The sequence below is a fragment of the Geotrypetes seraphini genome, chromosome 8 (genome assembly GCF_902459505.1).
Source record: "Geotrypetes seraphini chromosome 8, aGeoSer1.1, whole genome shotgun sequence".
Lineage (NCBI taxonomy): Eukaryota > Metazoa > Chordata > Amphibia > Gymnophiona > Dermophiidae > Geotrypetes > Geotrypetes seraphini.
In genome coordinates this window covers 46,498,279-46,513,749 of record NC_047091.1, presented here as the reverse complement: position 1 = coordinate 46,513,749, position 15,471 = coordinate 46,498,279, and the positions used below count along the sequence as shown (strand labels likewise).

Here is a 15,471-nt window from a genome sequence, read left to right as displayed (position 1 = left end):
CTGGCCCTAGAGGCATCTTTTTACCTGAAATTTCCTTGTAAATGTTTGGTTAAGTTACAAGATACTGAGTATGCCTTTTGGGATCCTATACAACTACAACAATTTTTAGTTGCGAGAGAACAGAAATGAGTTTGTTTCATCTAGCTGAGAATAAGAGGAGTAACAAAATTAAAATAATATCCCATTTATTGTCCTTTAGTTTTCTTGAATTTATTTGATTAGAAATAGTAACACATTCTCCCCATTACTGTAGGCTTAAAAGGAATTATATATGTATGATTTGATTATGTATTGTTTTGTGTGATTTTTCCTTTTTTCTTTGGAATTATTGAATATTGTAATATATTCAAAATCATAATAAAAAAAACAAAAAAAACACTGAAACACACATACACAGAGACATTTGCACTCACTTTCACATGCACAGATACATGAATACACATATGTATACACACATACAACAAACACGCATACACAAAGATATACAGTATATATACTACACATAAACACACAAGAAAACACACACTAACACGCACACACACTTGCACAGATACAAGACACACACACATATATACAATGATATGGGCACAAACACTTAGGAAGATACACTCGGACACATTTCTATGAGTATATTAAGTTTTTCACCCTCACCTTTCAGCTACAGTGGTGCCTCACACAACAAACTTAATTCGTTCCAGGAGCAAGTTTGTTATGCGAAAAGTTCATTATGGGAAACGCGTTTTCCCATAACAATACATGTTAAAAAAAATTATTCGTTCTGCAGCATAAAATATGCTAAGATGACATAAAAAAAGATAAATTTGTCAAAATGGTGAAAATGGTGGTCTTGCTGAGGCCAAACTCTTTGACGAGGTCACACTGTTTTACCCCACATTCACTCCTTCTAATTATTTCCCGTTTCATTTCAACAGAAATCACCTTCCTGCTTTTTTTTAGAAGCCATGATATATAAAAAATATTGAGTTTATCTTAAAAGGACGACTGCCGTGATACATGCGTGCGTGCGTGATTTAATTCATAATGAAGAACGATTGCCGCGATACGTGCTTAAGTTAAGCGCAGTGACTAACGACTGCCTGCAGTGCCTGCGCGGAAGGATGCAATACATCGGCAGCGATCGTGGAAGCTCGGGCAACTTCGTTGTGTGAAACAAAGTTCGTTGTATGAATTATGACATGAAGTTCGTTGTGTGCAGCGTCCGCTGTGCGAGGCGTTCTTTATGCGAGGCACCACTGTACTTCTTTTTCAATTTACCTTTATACACTTTCCTACGGTCTGTTGCTCTTTCCAGTTTTGACCACTGCTCTTCTATTCCCCAAAATCTTCCCATCCAGCTAATGACTTCTTGAGGTATTTCCTCATCTAAACAAAGCTGGTTTCCTGATGTCTGGGACTCTTGGATTAGATTGGATTTAGCAAAGTTACTTACCTGTAATGGGAGTTCTCCGTGGACAGCAGGATAAGTCAGCCACACTCTGCCATCATTTTTTCTTCTTTTTTCTCTTTTCTTTTTATTTCTTTTCTTTTGAATAGAGAGCGTGATCTGTCCGTTTGGGAGGGCGGATAAACTAAACTGGATTAGTGAGGGTCAGCACAGATATATAGCATATATAGGGCTACCTGCACATGCTCAGATGAGGCTCCCAAAAGCCTCACCTGAGCTCTGGGAGAGCAAGTCTGTATTGGGAACGTAGATGACGTCACCAAAAGTGGGGCTGACTTATACTGCTTGTCCATGGAGAAGATTTGATATATTGCCATTTACGTAAGTGTTAGATGGTGTAAAAAAAATACACAGTACATTGCAATCTCTAATCAGAGCAAGTAATGGGGATCAAATGCTAAAAAAAATAACAATTGAAAGAAAAATACTAATGTTACATTAGCTGATGACTGCCTCCCCTTAGACAAATATCAAACAATCCTAGATGTTTACATAATACTGCTGAAACAGTACCCTTTTAACCATTTTAAATCAATTTAAATGCAACTTCACTGTCTATGCTCTAATAGTGACTCACACAGGCTGATGCAGAAACCTTTTTATTATTGTTAATGTGGGTTTTACACAGTTTTACAATAGGATAGCATTGCAGAAAAGGTTTCAGCATGAGTGTTAATTCGCATGGAAACCCTAACTGCACACTACATGGAAATGAATGCAAATGAAGTGCATTTGCTCTCCTGCAGCATGCAAGATAAAACATTTTAAAAAAAGATTTGCCTGTGTGACTACTGCAGGAGAAATTAGGCTGGGGCCCTGGGCAGCATAGAAGGGTGCTTGAGAGGAGAGGGGTGTACCGGCACCCTCTGTCTCTCCCAAACACCTGAGCACTGTGCCCCGGATACCAGCATTGGCCTTCCATGGTTATTTAATGGTCCCCCCTCCCTCCTAGATGGCCCAGCCAAACCCGAGCCTCCCGCACACATATAGTTCAAAACATTTCCCTGATAGTCTAGTGGTCCATACCCTCCCCAGTCCTAATCCTCTTACCCACACTTAAAACATTTCCCTGATAGTCATGTGGCCTCCCTTCTTCCCACTCAACTCCCCTTGCCCAAATACAAAGAAAATTAAATCCTTGGTGTCTAGCAGCCCCCTCCCACCCCTAACCCCTCCCTTAAACCATCCGAGCCCATGCACCACACCTTAACAGCAGAGACAGGAGTAATGCCATCTTGGTAAATGGTGGTGCCCTGTTCTGCATAGTGCATCCTGAGGAGGAAGAGATAGGGGTAGTATGACACAAACATTCAAATATTTGAGAAGTATTAATATTCAAACCTGCAACTCTCTTTGTCAGGGAATGACACTAAAACAGATCAGGAGACTACAGATAATCCAAAATACATGCCTTCCTTCCCTGCCCCCATGCCACACTTGCACCCCCCCTCCCCCGTACCTCTTTAAATCTTTGTCAGCGCAAGCAGCTTCTCCAGCTTGCTGCTCATGCCGGTGTTGGCTTCCTGGTGATGTCACTCCATGGCCTCGTGACTAGGAAGTGATTTCAAAGGGGAGCCAGGCTGGCGCAAGCAGTAGGCCAGAGAAGTTGCTTGCGCTGGCAAAGATTTAAAGAGGATATGGGGGGAAGGGAGGCGCGAGCATGGCTTGGGGTGTGCGCAGAGGTGCCAGCACCCCCACCAAGATGGCACCCGGGGCAGTCAGCCTCTCCCCCCTCCTTACTATGCCATTGAATAGGGCATCAGTAATGCGGTCATTGTGTTTATTGTGCAAATATGATTGTGTCTAATAGTGTTCTTAAACCTCATAGTAACAATTTAACTTGTGAGCACTCTCAACTTGTGAAACATCTCAGGTTATATACGGCATCATTTACCCCTGTGGACTATACTATGTTAAACAAATCAAGCAGTCCATCAAATTGCGAGTGGCAGAACATTTAAGTAATATTAAACATCAGCGATGACAAACTCCATTGGTGGATTATTGGCCTGATTCAGGACATTCATGGGAAGAACTTTGGTGTGTGGTGCTTGTGCACATTGTGTTGTAACATGGGAGCAATATTACCCAATCTTTATTATACAAAGAACATCAATTTATAGTTGGGATACCATTGTTCCTAGAGGTTTGAACAAGGAGGTTAAATGGTTCCTTGTGTGATATTAGAATGGAAGGCAGCTAATTAGCCAATCCCAAGTCATGCTGAGTGCATTAATTGTGCATCATTACGTTTAACGTTAATAACAAGCTCAGCTGGCATTGGTGGAGCCAATCGATAATTGGTGGTGTGATCAACTGTGGGAACATTTCCACCCAGTGTTGCTGGTTAGTAGTTAAATTGTACAATATGTGAGTGAATAGTATATATAGGTTTTAGGAATTCAGCCTTGTGAGATGATGATTTCATTTGCATTTATTTTGTAGTTTTCACTTTTCCTGATGAAGCATTGGCGAAACTTAGCTTGGGTCGCGAAGTGAGATAAGAAGAGAGGAGTTGGTTGAGGAGAGTTTGGATGATTTATCATGAATATGCACCTGGAACTGCCAGGTCCAAGGAACTGTTACTGCTAATAACTACTTTTTACATTTAAGGTAAGTGAACTGGAGTGATTTAATCTTATGGCCTACTTTATATCAGGAAAGAGACTTTAGATTTAAAATGGTGGTGGTCATTTGAGAACAGAAATGATGCAATGATGGTTCCCAAGTATCCTGCAGTTTTCATACAGGTGTCACTAAGGGTCTGAGCTTTTCACTTCACCTTTTTTTAAATATAATTTTTTGATTGAAACTCCTGTTAAGTTTAGATGGACAAATCAAAATCAAGTATACATATACAGTATAGTATTACATCATACCATAAGCGCACAAGTTTATCTTGTTTTGCACACTGGATCATACAGGTTTTTATCTGCTGTGATCTACTATGTTACTATGGGGTCTTTTTATTAAGGCACGCTAACCAATTTAGCGCGCGCTAAAGATTAGAATGCGCTAAATCAGTTAGCACACCTTAATAAAAGGACCCCTAAGTTTTGAAGTGGGGTTTTTTTTTCCCTCTATCTCATTATTGCTTCTAGTGAAGAATGAGTAGACAAAAAAAGAAGTGGTGATGTACTATTCCAGTGTTCTTCAACCTTTTTACACCCGTGGACCAGCAGAAATAAAATAATTATTTTGTGGACCGGCAAACTTCTAAGACTGAAATTTTAAAAAACCATTTCCGCCTCGTCTCCACAAGCTCAGTCCCCGCAAACCATCTGATCCCATTTGCACAAGCTGCAGTTATGATTTTATATTGAACATATTTTATTAAAGTATAAAAAGAAACAATATTATGTACAATTGTCATTTTATAAATACAAATATAAAGAACAAGGACCAACAAAACCCTGTCTCCCCTTCCCTTCACATATATCCCCTCTACTATCAAGAAAACTGAACAAGCCAAGTTATTACAGAATGCTACACAGAAATATCATGCTAACAGTATACTGAAGTCACACATGACAAGAATAGTGTTAGGGGAGTGCCCCCTGGTCCGAGAGAGCCCTAAGCCAGCTAGAAGCTAAAGAAGCGCACTGCCTGGGCTTTGCAGTCCACAGTTATGTCTCTAGCAGGATATATATTTCAAATCTGATATATTCTAATGACAAAATAGATATAAAATTATTTTTTTCTACTTTTTGTTGTCTCTGGTTTCTGCTTTCATCTTCATTTCACTCTTTTCCTTCCAGCATCTGCCCGTTCCATCCACTGTCTGCCCTCTCCCCCTTCCATATGTATCTGACTTCTTTCTATGCCCCTCTCCCCTTTCTATCCAGCCTGTACCTCTTCTCCTTTTTACATCATTCATTCCAGCTTCACTGCTTACTTCATTTTTATCTCTCCTACACCAGATCTAGCATCGTTGTCCCTCTCCGCTTATTTCTCTGATGACCCCTTCCCATCATCAATCTCTCTACTTTCTCATGCCTGTCTCTCCCCTTCCCCTCCTCTAATCTCCCTACCAGCTGTTTCTTCCTTTTTCCCTTCTCCCTTCTCTCCTCCCCTTGTCCAGCAGTAACTCTCTTCCCTTCCCTTTCGCTCCTCCCCTCCCAGCAGCATCTCTCCTTCTCCTTTCCTCCAGATCCAGTAGCAGCTGTCCCTTTTTTTCCCTTGTCCAGCAACTTCCCAGACTCCTTTCCCTCCTCCCCTCCCAGCAGCATCTCTCCTTCTCCCTTTCCAGTTTCAGTAGCAGCTGTCCCTTTTTTTCTCTTGCCCAGCAGCTTCCCAGACTCCTTTCCCTCCTCCCCTCCCTGCAGCATCTCTCCTTCTACTTCCCTCCAGGTCCAGTAGCAGCTGTCCCTTTTTTTCCCCTTGCCCAGCAGCATCTCTCCTTCTCCTTCCCTCCAGGTCCAGTAGCAGCTGTCCCTCTTTTTTCCCTTGCCCAGCAGCTTCCCAGCCTCCAACAGTGGCTTTCTCCCCTCCCAGCAGCTCTCCTTACTTGCCAGCGCAGCGATTCAGGAAGGCAGCCTCGGGTCCTTTGTTGGGTTGCGCCACCTCTGAGGAAAGAGGAAGTTGCATCATCAGAGGCGGCCGTGACTCAGCAAAAGCCCCAAAGCTGCCTTTGTGAATCACTGTGCTGGTAAGTAAGGAGAGCTGCTGAGAGGAGAGAAAGCCACTGTTGGAGATTCCCCATGATCTCTCCGGCCCAGCACGGACCAGCTGGAAATATGTTGTTGATCTTGCCGGCCCTGGCGGTTGAAGAAGAGTGTATTATTCCATTACACTGTGCATGATAGGTACCTACCCTGCAAAATTAGCCCAACTTAGACTTACTAGTAATGAAAAAGCATTTCTGACAAATTTTGGGAGACAATATGTTGTAATACATTTTCTGGTCAATCTCAGTCAGATTAAAAGTTTGGAAAGTAGCTTTCTACACTGAAAAGCTTACAAACCCCTGTTCTAGAATGCACTGCAGTCAGGCTAGCCCAATCAACACCCAGCAAATTGAAATCACCTAGCAATAGCACTCCCCGTTTCAAAGCAATTTTGTGAATGTCTTCAATTCAATCTCTATCCATTTTGTCTGACTGTGAAAGAAGTCTGAATATCACAGTAATATAAATAGCTGTTCCATTCTCTCTTTCCAGATTAACCCACAGTACCTCCTTCTTAATCTTCACAGTCAGGAATACTGTTAGCAGTGAGCATATAAAACTCATGTCTTGAATTCTTGCTGTGGATCAGTGCATGCAGGAGCCTGAAAAGGGAGCTATTACCTGTCTGCTGTGCTGCTGCATCATGCCAGCTGAAAATCTGTGAACATATTGTGCGATGCCAGTGAGGATCGCCTTGCCCTACTGGTTGAAGACACAGAAGAGTGAATTTTCTCATGCTAATAGCCACAGCGCTAAATAGCCAGCACATAAAAATCCTGCACTAACTGCTCAGCACAGTTTGAGGCAGGACTGTGCAGGCAATAAGTAGAGCTAAGCATGAAAAATATTTGCAGTTAGTGCACTGGAAGTTATTGTACACTTTCAAGACTGCTAATAATGTGGGTGCACTTAACACCTGAAACAGATTAGCACCTCTCCCCACAAAAAATAAACAATTGACCCTTCCCTCCCTGCCACCCCAGAAATTTCTTTGGACTAACTTGGGGGTTACTCAGTATTGTATGAAGATGAAAGTGAGGTTATCCAAACCTTGACAAATCAAAAACTTCACCTCACTATATAAGAAGGGGAAATCAAAAAAATTTTTTGGCTAAATCTCAAAACTGAGATCTAGCTCCTGAAATGTGAGGACGCCAAAGAAAGAGCACCTACTATGAACCCTTGAAAAAGCCCTGTTTGGGCGAAACGGGTCCCGTCAGGGCATGCTAGTAACTCTGCACTATTAAAAGAAAATAAATGAATGGACTATCAGAAGCCACTGGTTTGTCTTACTTCTGAAAGGATTAGAAGATGACGGAACACAACAAGTGTTAAAGGCATACAACATATTAGATGTGAATGTTGTGGCTTATCTCAGTTTTGAGATTTAGCCCAAAAATTTTTTTTGATTTCCTCTTCTTATATAGTGAGGTGAAATTTTTGATTTGACTAACTTGGGGGTTCCCTAGTGTCTACAATTAGAGAACTGCTTGGGGATGGGGATTGCGGAAATCTAGTGGAACATGTAGGATTCCCATGCAGATGGAAGAAGTTGCCATGGGAAGTCAAAATCGCTGGCGACTCTAGAATGAGGCTTGGAATACACTGAGAGGCAATTGGAGCACCAGAATGAAGTTAGGAACATATTTTGAGAGGCAATTAGAATGCCAGAATGAGGCTTGGAATGCTCATTGCTTGAATTGTGACTTTTCAGTCTGGTGGGGAACGGTCTCTCTTCCATCTAATGTCTTGTTTTAAAAGTGTTTTCTGCTGGAAGCACCACTCCTGGCTCAAATTGAGAAACCCCTTCCCTTGCCAACCTGCTCTTAACTGTCTCCTCTCCTTGAATCACATGACCAGGTGATTTAAAAGAAACTACACAATTAAGAGTGATTCTTTTCAGTCTGGTGGAAAGGCGCAAGCAGAAAATTTTTACCCCTCATCCTCCAAGCTTCTTCCCAGTTTCCTTTCTCCCTTCCACTGTTATGACTCTCTTACTCCCCCTCCTGCTGATATTAAGAACATAAGAACATAAGAAGTTGCCTCCGCTGAGTCAGACCAGAGGTCCATCCCGCCCAGCGGTCCGCTCCCGTGGCGGCCCATCAGGCCTAATTGCCTGAACAGTGTCCATGACTAATTTTGTAACTGCCTCTAATCTTCTAATTCTATCCCTATTACCTACCTCTACTCCTATGTGTACCCCTCAATCCCTTTGTCCTCCAGGTACCTGTCCAGACCCTCTTTGAAGCCCTGTAGTGTGCTTCTGCTTATCACATCCTCCGGTAGCGTGTTCCATATATCCACCACCCTCTGAGTGAAAAAGAACTATCCCCAATCTTTCCCTTCTCCCTAAGTCACTAAACACCTTCATTTACCCCTCACTCTTTAAACCCATTGTCTCTCCCTTCCTCTTATCCTCTACCCTCTGCTCTAAAAATCTTACATTTTCTCCCTCTCATTCAGTCATCCCCTCTCTCCCTGCATGTACCTCACCCACATCACAGCAGCAGGTGTCCTCTCCCCTCACTTGTACCTTCCTCCTCCTTCTCTTGCTCTCTGCTGTGGCTATCAACCTCCCAACCAACTCCTTCCCTACTGTTATGGTCCATCTTACTCCTAAGGGCCAACCTGCAATACTACCAACCTTATTTCTTTCCCTCTCCTCCCCCCCCGCCCCCGCCCTTCTCTTGTGTTCTATGGAACACCCGCGCCATTCCCAACAAGCTTGCCTACATACATGACCTCTTCATCTCATGATCTCTCCACTTGCTTGCACTAACAGAGACTTGGATCTGCCCTGATGACTCTACCTCAGCTGCTTCCCTGTGTCATGGAGGCTACCTTTTCTCCCACATTCCTCATATGGTTGGTCAAAGAGGAGGCTTTGAGCTACTACTCTTACCCTCTTGCAGATTTCAACCCCATTCTCCCACCACAATCTCAATGCTCTTCCTCCTTTGAAGTCCATTCCATCTGTCTTTTTTGATTCCCTACCTTTCTGAGTAGCAGTCATCTACCGACCTCCTGATACATCCCACTCTTCCTTCCTCACCAACTTTGATTCCTGGCTCTCCTTCTTCAAGCCCTCATCCTCTTCCCTTATCCTCGGAGACTTCAACATCCATGTCAATGACCCCTCCAACTAATTTGCCTCTAAGTTCCTTGCCATAACATCCTCATTCAATCTCCTGCTGTGTTCCACCACTCCTACACACCAGAAAGGACACTGCTTAGACCTAATTCTTTCCTCCAACTGCTCAACCACCAAATTCTGCAATTCCACCCTTCCCCTCTCTGACCATCACCTGTTAACATTCACTATTCATCACCCTACCCCCCAGATCTGACCAATTGCCACCAACACATTCAGGAATTTTCAGGCTATTGACCCCAGAGAACTCTCCACCTTTGTCTCATCCCTCTCCTCAACCACTATATTACACAAGACTGTCAACGAAGCATCCTCTCCTATAATACCATTCTCTCCTCTAGATACCTTTGCTCTTCCAATTTCACATCTTGTTAGGTGTGCCAGACCCCAACCCTGGCTGACCCCCCCCCCCCCCCAATCCGCTACCTGCGCTCATGTGCCCATTGCACCGAATGTCTCTGGCTTAAATCCTGTGTGCATGCCGACTTCATACACTTCAAATTCATGCTGACATCATTCCAGTCTGCCCTCTCGCTGGCCAAACAAGAATACTATACCCACTTAACCACTTCTCTTAGCTTTAACCCTCGCTGTCTCTTTACCACACTAAACTCTCTACTCAAAGCACCCTTGTCGCCTATCCCTTCAGTTTCTTCCTAGACTATGGCAGAGTTCTTCTTCAGAATGACCTTCGTCGGATACACCTGTTCTTCTCGCTTTAAACCTTTTTTACCCACTCATAAACCTTTCATTGATTCATGGTGCTATGTCCATACTGAGTCAATATCCGACAGTGAATTTCCACAGGTTTAACTTCCTCTACCCAAAGAAAACACACTACTGCACGTTGTTCTTCGATGGTGCAATCTTGCAAAGGAGCGTCCATGTTTCTGACCTCGTGGCTACCACATGACTAAAGGCCAAGCACTGCACTGTGCATGGACAAACTTTCTAACAGGCAATGCGCGTGTAGATATGCTGCATTTCGCTAGCTCTGTTCTGATTATTGCACAATTTAACAATTGCCTTTAATTTTTGATTTGCTCATTATATACAGTATACAGCAGCGTGTGTATGTATCTAAAGCCCTGATCCACTAATGCAATGGTCTTCACTGCCAATGGCAGCCCTTCAGACTTCTGTGGTTGTCCAAAGAGCCTGTGCAGAATGTCATCCTCCCGGTGGGATCCATCATTTCTTTTGTTCCAGTGTTGCAGTCCTCCATTCTTTGTGCCATGGAAAGTGAAACATGCTGCCTTCGGTGGCCCCAGAAGCTTTAATTTATTTATTTATTTAAGGTATTTATATACCGCCTATCAAAGTTATCTACGTGTACTCAAGCATTTTCCCTATCTGTCCTGGGATATAGAGGGGGCCAGCATTCTTAGACTGGCCACACAGACATCCCAGCAGAGCAGTGGGGCACCCTAGGGGGCACTGCAGTGAATTTCACATAAAAGGTCCCAAGTACACATCTCTCCATAAACCTCTTATATGCCTTAAAGCAGGGGTGCCCAACGCGTCGATCGCGATCGACCAGTAGCTCAGGAAGGCAATTCGAGTCGATCGCACTCGTGTTGCCGTCCTGATCTACGGGCCGATCAGCCTTCCTCTCCAGTGTTCTCCCTAGGGCCTTTTAGCTGGGCGGTCCGCCCAACTGTCATCTGCCGCTGCTGAACATTAAAAAAAACCCCCAAAAAACCGGCTTGGAGATTTCAGCCTCTAGCGAACTTATGCTCCGGGCTCTAACGTGTGCGTGCAGGCTTCTCTTCTCTTCCCTCCGAAACCGGAAGTTATGCCCGGGGAGGGGGAGGGGGGGGAGAAGGGAAGCCTGCACGCACATGTTGAGAGCCCTGAAGCAAGCGTTCGCTACGGGCTAAGGCGGGAGACATGTTAGTGAAGCATTTCCTCTTCTTGCTGCTGGGTCCTGCCTACTTTCTGTTTCCGCGAAGGCAGGACCCGGCAGCATTTCCCCCAACAGTTCCTCGCGATGCTGGTCGGCCGAAGCAGGGAGAGGTTGGGGCGGCGTTGGCTTTTGGGCGTGTTATTGGCGTCGGCTTTCGGGCCTGTTATTGGTGGCGGTTTGGGTCCTGGTCCCCGATGGCAGTTTGGGTCCCCGATGGCAGTGGCAGTGTCTTGGGGGAGGGCAGGGAGAAAGAAAGAAAGAAAAAGGGCAGGCAGGGAGACAGAAGGAAAGAAGAGAAACAGAAAAAAAGAAAAGGGAGGCAGAGAGAAAGAAAGGGCAGGGAGAGAGGAAGGAAAAGTTGGGGGAGGGAATGAGGTGTGGAGGAGAGGAAGCATACAGGCTGAAAGAAGGGAAGAAAGACTGGATGCACAGTCAGAAGAAGAAAGTGCAACCAGAGACTCATGAAATCACCAGACAAGGTAGGAAAAATGATTTTATTTTAAATTTAGTGATTGATATGTGTTTCAATTTATATCTGCTGTCTATATTTTACACTAAGGTCCCCTTTTACTAAACCACAATAGAGTTTTTTAGCGCAGGGAGCCTATGAGCGTCGAGAGCAGCGCTGGGCATTCAGTGCAGCTCCCTGCGCTCTAAAAACTGCTATCGTGGTTTAGTAAAAAGGGAGGGGGGTATATTTGTCTATTTTTGTATGGTTGTTACTGAGGTGATAGTGCATAGAGTCATCTGCTTTGACCACTTTGAAAAACCCTGGAATAGGAATGATAATTAACATTTTCTATGCGTACAGTGTGCGTTGTGTTTTTTTAAAATTTTATTGTTGGTAGATCATTTTGACTTGGTCATTTTAAAAGTAGCTCGCAAGCCCAAAAAGTGTGGGCACCCCTGCCTTAAAGATCTCAATATGTATAATTTGGAGGAAAGGTGGGAGAGGGGAGATTTGATAAAGACATTTAAATACCTACATGGTGTAAATGCGCATTAGTCGAGTCTTTTCCATTTGACAGGAAGCTCTGGAATGAGAGGCCATAGGATGAAGTTAAGAGGTGATAGGCTCAGGAGTAATCTAAGGAAATACTTTTTTACAGAAAGGGTGGTAGATGCATGGAACAGTGTCATGGAAGAGGTGGGGGAGACGGTGTCTGAATTCAAGAAAGCCTGGGATAGGCTGCAGATGGGCAGACTGGATGGGCAATTTGGCCTTTATCTGCTATCATGTTTCTATGTATCTATGTTTCTATCCTCAATGGAATCTAACCCATACCCACCCATATCTGCTAAGATCCATTCCATCTCCATAATTAATCTCCTTCATCCCTACTCTTGCCTGCAAAAGTTGATGCTATTATTTTCTTACTCACAGCCCTCTCTTTCCTCCCAAACCCTACAGCCTCCTGTGTTTTTTGGATGCTACTACTACTACTACTATTTATCACTTATATAGCGCTGAAAGGCATATGCAGCACTGTACATTTTGACATTTAATAGATGGTCTTTGCTTGGAAGAGCTTATAATTTAACTTGGGCAGACAGACATGACCTATAGGGTTAGGGATGAGTGAGGTTAGAAGAGTTAGTTGAAAGCGCTATTAGGCTTATCAGGTTTAAAAATTTGATATACCGCCTTATTAAAATTCAAAGTGGTTTTACATAATATAAAAACAAAGTATAATAAGAACGTACATTAAAAACAAATTACAAACAATGCTACAAACGCACTGACAAACATTAACTAACCGATACAAGATGGAGGTGGGCTTTTCACAGCAAGGTAGAAGGGACGGAGTCTGGAGGTGGCAGCGGAAGAGAAGAGCATAGATAGGAGAGTCTTACCAGCTGAGCAGAGCTTGCAGGGAGGAACATAGGGGGGAGATAAGTGATGAGAGAGAATGAGGGGCAGCTGAGTGAGTGTATTTGTAGTGAATTTGAATTGTATTCGGAAATGGATGGGAAGCCAATGAAGTGACTTTAGGAGAGGGGTAACGTGTATATAGCGGCTCTCATGGAATATGAATCATGCAGCCAAATTCTGGATGGATTGGAAGGGAGCTAGATGGCTAAATGGAAGACCTCGGTGTAGCAAATTGCAGTAGTTTAAGTGTGAGGTGATGAGGGCATGGATAGGGATTTTTATAGTGTGCTCAGAGAGGAAGGGTCGGATTTTGGTAATATTATATAGGAATAAGCAGCAGGTTTTAGCGATATGTTGTATCTGGGTGGTGAAGGAGAAAGAGGAGTCAAAAATGACCCCGAGATTACGAGCTACGGTAAAGGTTTGGTGCGCCATAAACAGGGAAGCAAGATGAGAACGAACTTGGGTTTTGGCATAGGCTGTCACTATTAAAGGCCTTCTCGAGACAGGCTTATCCAGAGCACCTTTATAACTGTACTTACCAGAAGCCCAGGGTATTTCTATTAGATTTCCAGATGACACTGCTAGAATTTTCCGGACATCTGCTCAGGTGAGAGACCTAGAAGCCGACTATGCATTAGCAACACATTCTTACTTTCCAAAATTCTAAGCATCTACAATCGCTCTTATGTCGGGAAAACGTTATGAAAACCCCACCCCCCTGACCCAAAACCAAGCCTTCTTCCTATAAACTAACCCACACTATCCTCTGCATTTCTTTTGCCATCTTGAGCAGCAGTTGGCCAAATTTGCCAGGCTCGAAGTTGGTAGCATGAGGAAGGATGAGAGTGTCCACAGAGACAGAGAACGAGGGAAACAGGGGGTTGGGTTTAGGCGGAAAGATGAACAGCTCCATTCTAGTTATATTCAGTGCTTGATCAGATTAAAACAACATTTGAGAACAGCATTAAAAACATTTCTCACTTAAAGTGCAATATTACATATTCTAATTAAAATCATTCCCTTCAATTTCACTTTAAAATTCTCAAGAACAACTCTCTCTTTTGTGTACAGTAATTTATTTTTGTCTCCTGCAGGTCCAACTTAGGCAAACCCAGGAACATTTCAGGTAAGTATTCTCTTACATCACTTTTTCTATCTTTTTAATTAACTTATCCCTAAATACTGTGACACTGAAGCTTTATCTTTTCTTTCAGGTATTCAATAAGAAACTCCTGCTTACAGGTAAGTATACTCCTTAGAGTTACCTTCACTCTTTTCTTCAGTGTGTTTTTTCTTGAAGGTCAGCCATATTTTAATTACTGTTTCTTTATTTTGCAGGATCCTACTGAAAACTTTTCAGGTAAGTGAATTACTAGACAAAGTTAATACCACTGTGTGCACGCAGGAAAAGAAAACCTCACCTTTGCTTCCAGGCTTTCGTACGGTGGCTAGCATTAGTTGAGGAAACTGGACTCTTGAAGCAGCTGGCTGGACTGCAACCTTAACTCTGGAAGCCATCAAGCAGTCGGAATACACGGAACCAGGATCAGTAGAATCTTTCTTACAACTCTATGCTTATTCCTCCTATAGTGGATAACCAAATAAAAATGTTTTTGTCTCCTTCTGTGGTGCAACTACGTGTGTCCTTTTTCTTCTGGGTCCTATTGTGTTACTTTAAACTTGTGAAAAACAAAATTATTTACAGAAAATCTGTTCTGTAGTTACTCTTCAAAGCTCTTCCCTTCCTCACAATGATCAGTTAAATAAACCTCCTTCAGGCAGCACTGCAGCACAAATCGGAATTCTATGACAGCTGAAATCCAATGTGTTACCGTACTCTTTTAAACTTAACAAATAAACCTTCAGTCATAAGATAAGAATAGTCTTACTGGGTCAGACCAGTGATCCATCAAGCCCAGTAGCTCAGTCTCACAGTAGCCAATCCAGGTCACTAGTACCTGACAAAACCCAAAGAGCCGTAACATTCCAATCATCAGTCCAAGAAAATCAATTTATTTTAATTTTTCTATATTTTTATTTAACTTTTAAACACTGTATTTTTCGCTCCATAAGATGCACCTTAAAGGGAACAGTGCTAATTGCTACACGTGTAGGGGCAGACATGCTTATGCTTGTCCATGTGGAAACATTTTCTGCATCATAGGCACTCTTTCAGAATTTTCTGGACCCCTGTGGAATGCCTTTAGACTGAAACATGGACTGTGTAGTGTATGATATGATACACTCTTCAATTTGAAGAACTTATACCCTGTGGGATTTTTACACATTCCTAGATGTAACATAGAAACAGTGGCGTAGCGAGGGTGAGAGGCGCCCAGAGCAATGGTGCCCCACCCAACCACCATCTGCTTCTTCACTGCCCCCTCCTGCCGTACCCACCCCTTC

The 15,471-nt window shown here is 43.2% G+C and overlaps 1 long non-coding RNA gene across 1 annotated transcript in view; it reads left to right on the top strand.

Moving 5' to 3' along the window:
- The window catches only part of LOC117366200, a 44,231-nt gene extending 29,587 nt beyond the window's left edge, over positions 1–14,644 (top strand). The window contains exons 3-7 of the long non-coding RNA XR_004540510.1: positions 3,911–4,078; positions 14,160–14,191; positions 14,280–14,307; positions 14,404–14,425; positions 14,499–14,644. This is a non-coding gene — a long non-coding RNA (uncharacterized LOC117366200). The remainder of the gene's footprint in view (positions 1–3,910; positions 4,079–14,159; positions 14,192–14,279; positions 14,308–14,403; positions 14,426–14,498) is intronic.
- Positions 14,645–15,471: the final 827 nt, after the last annotated feature.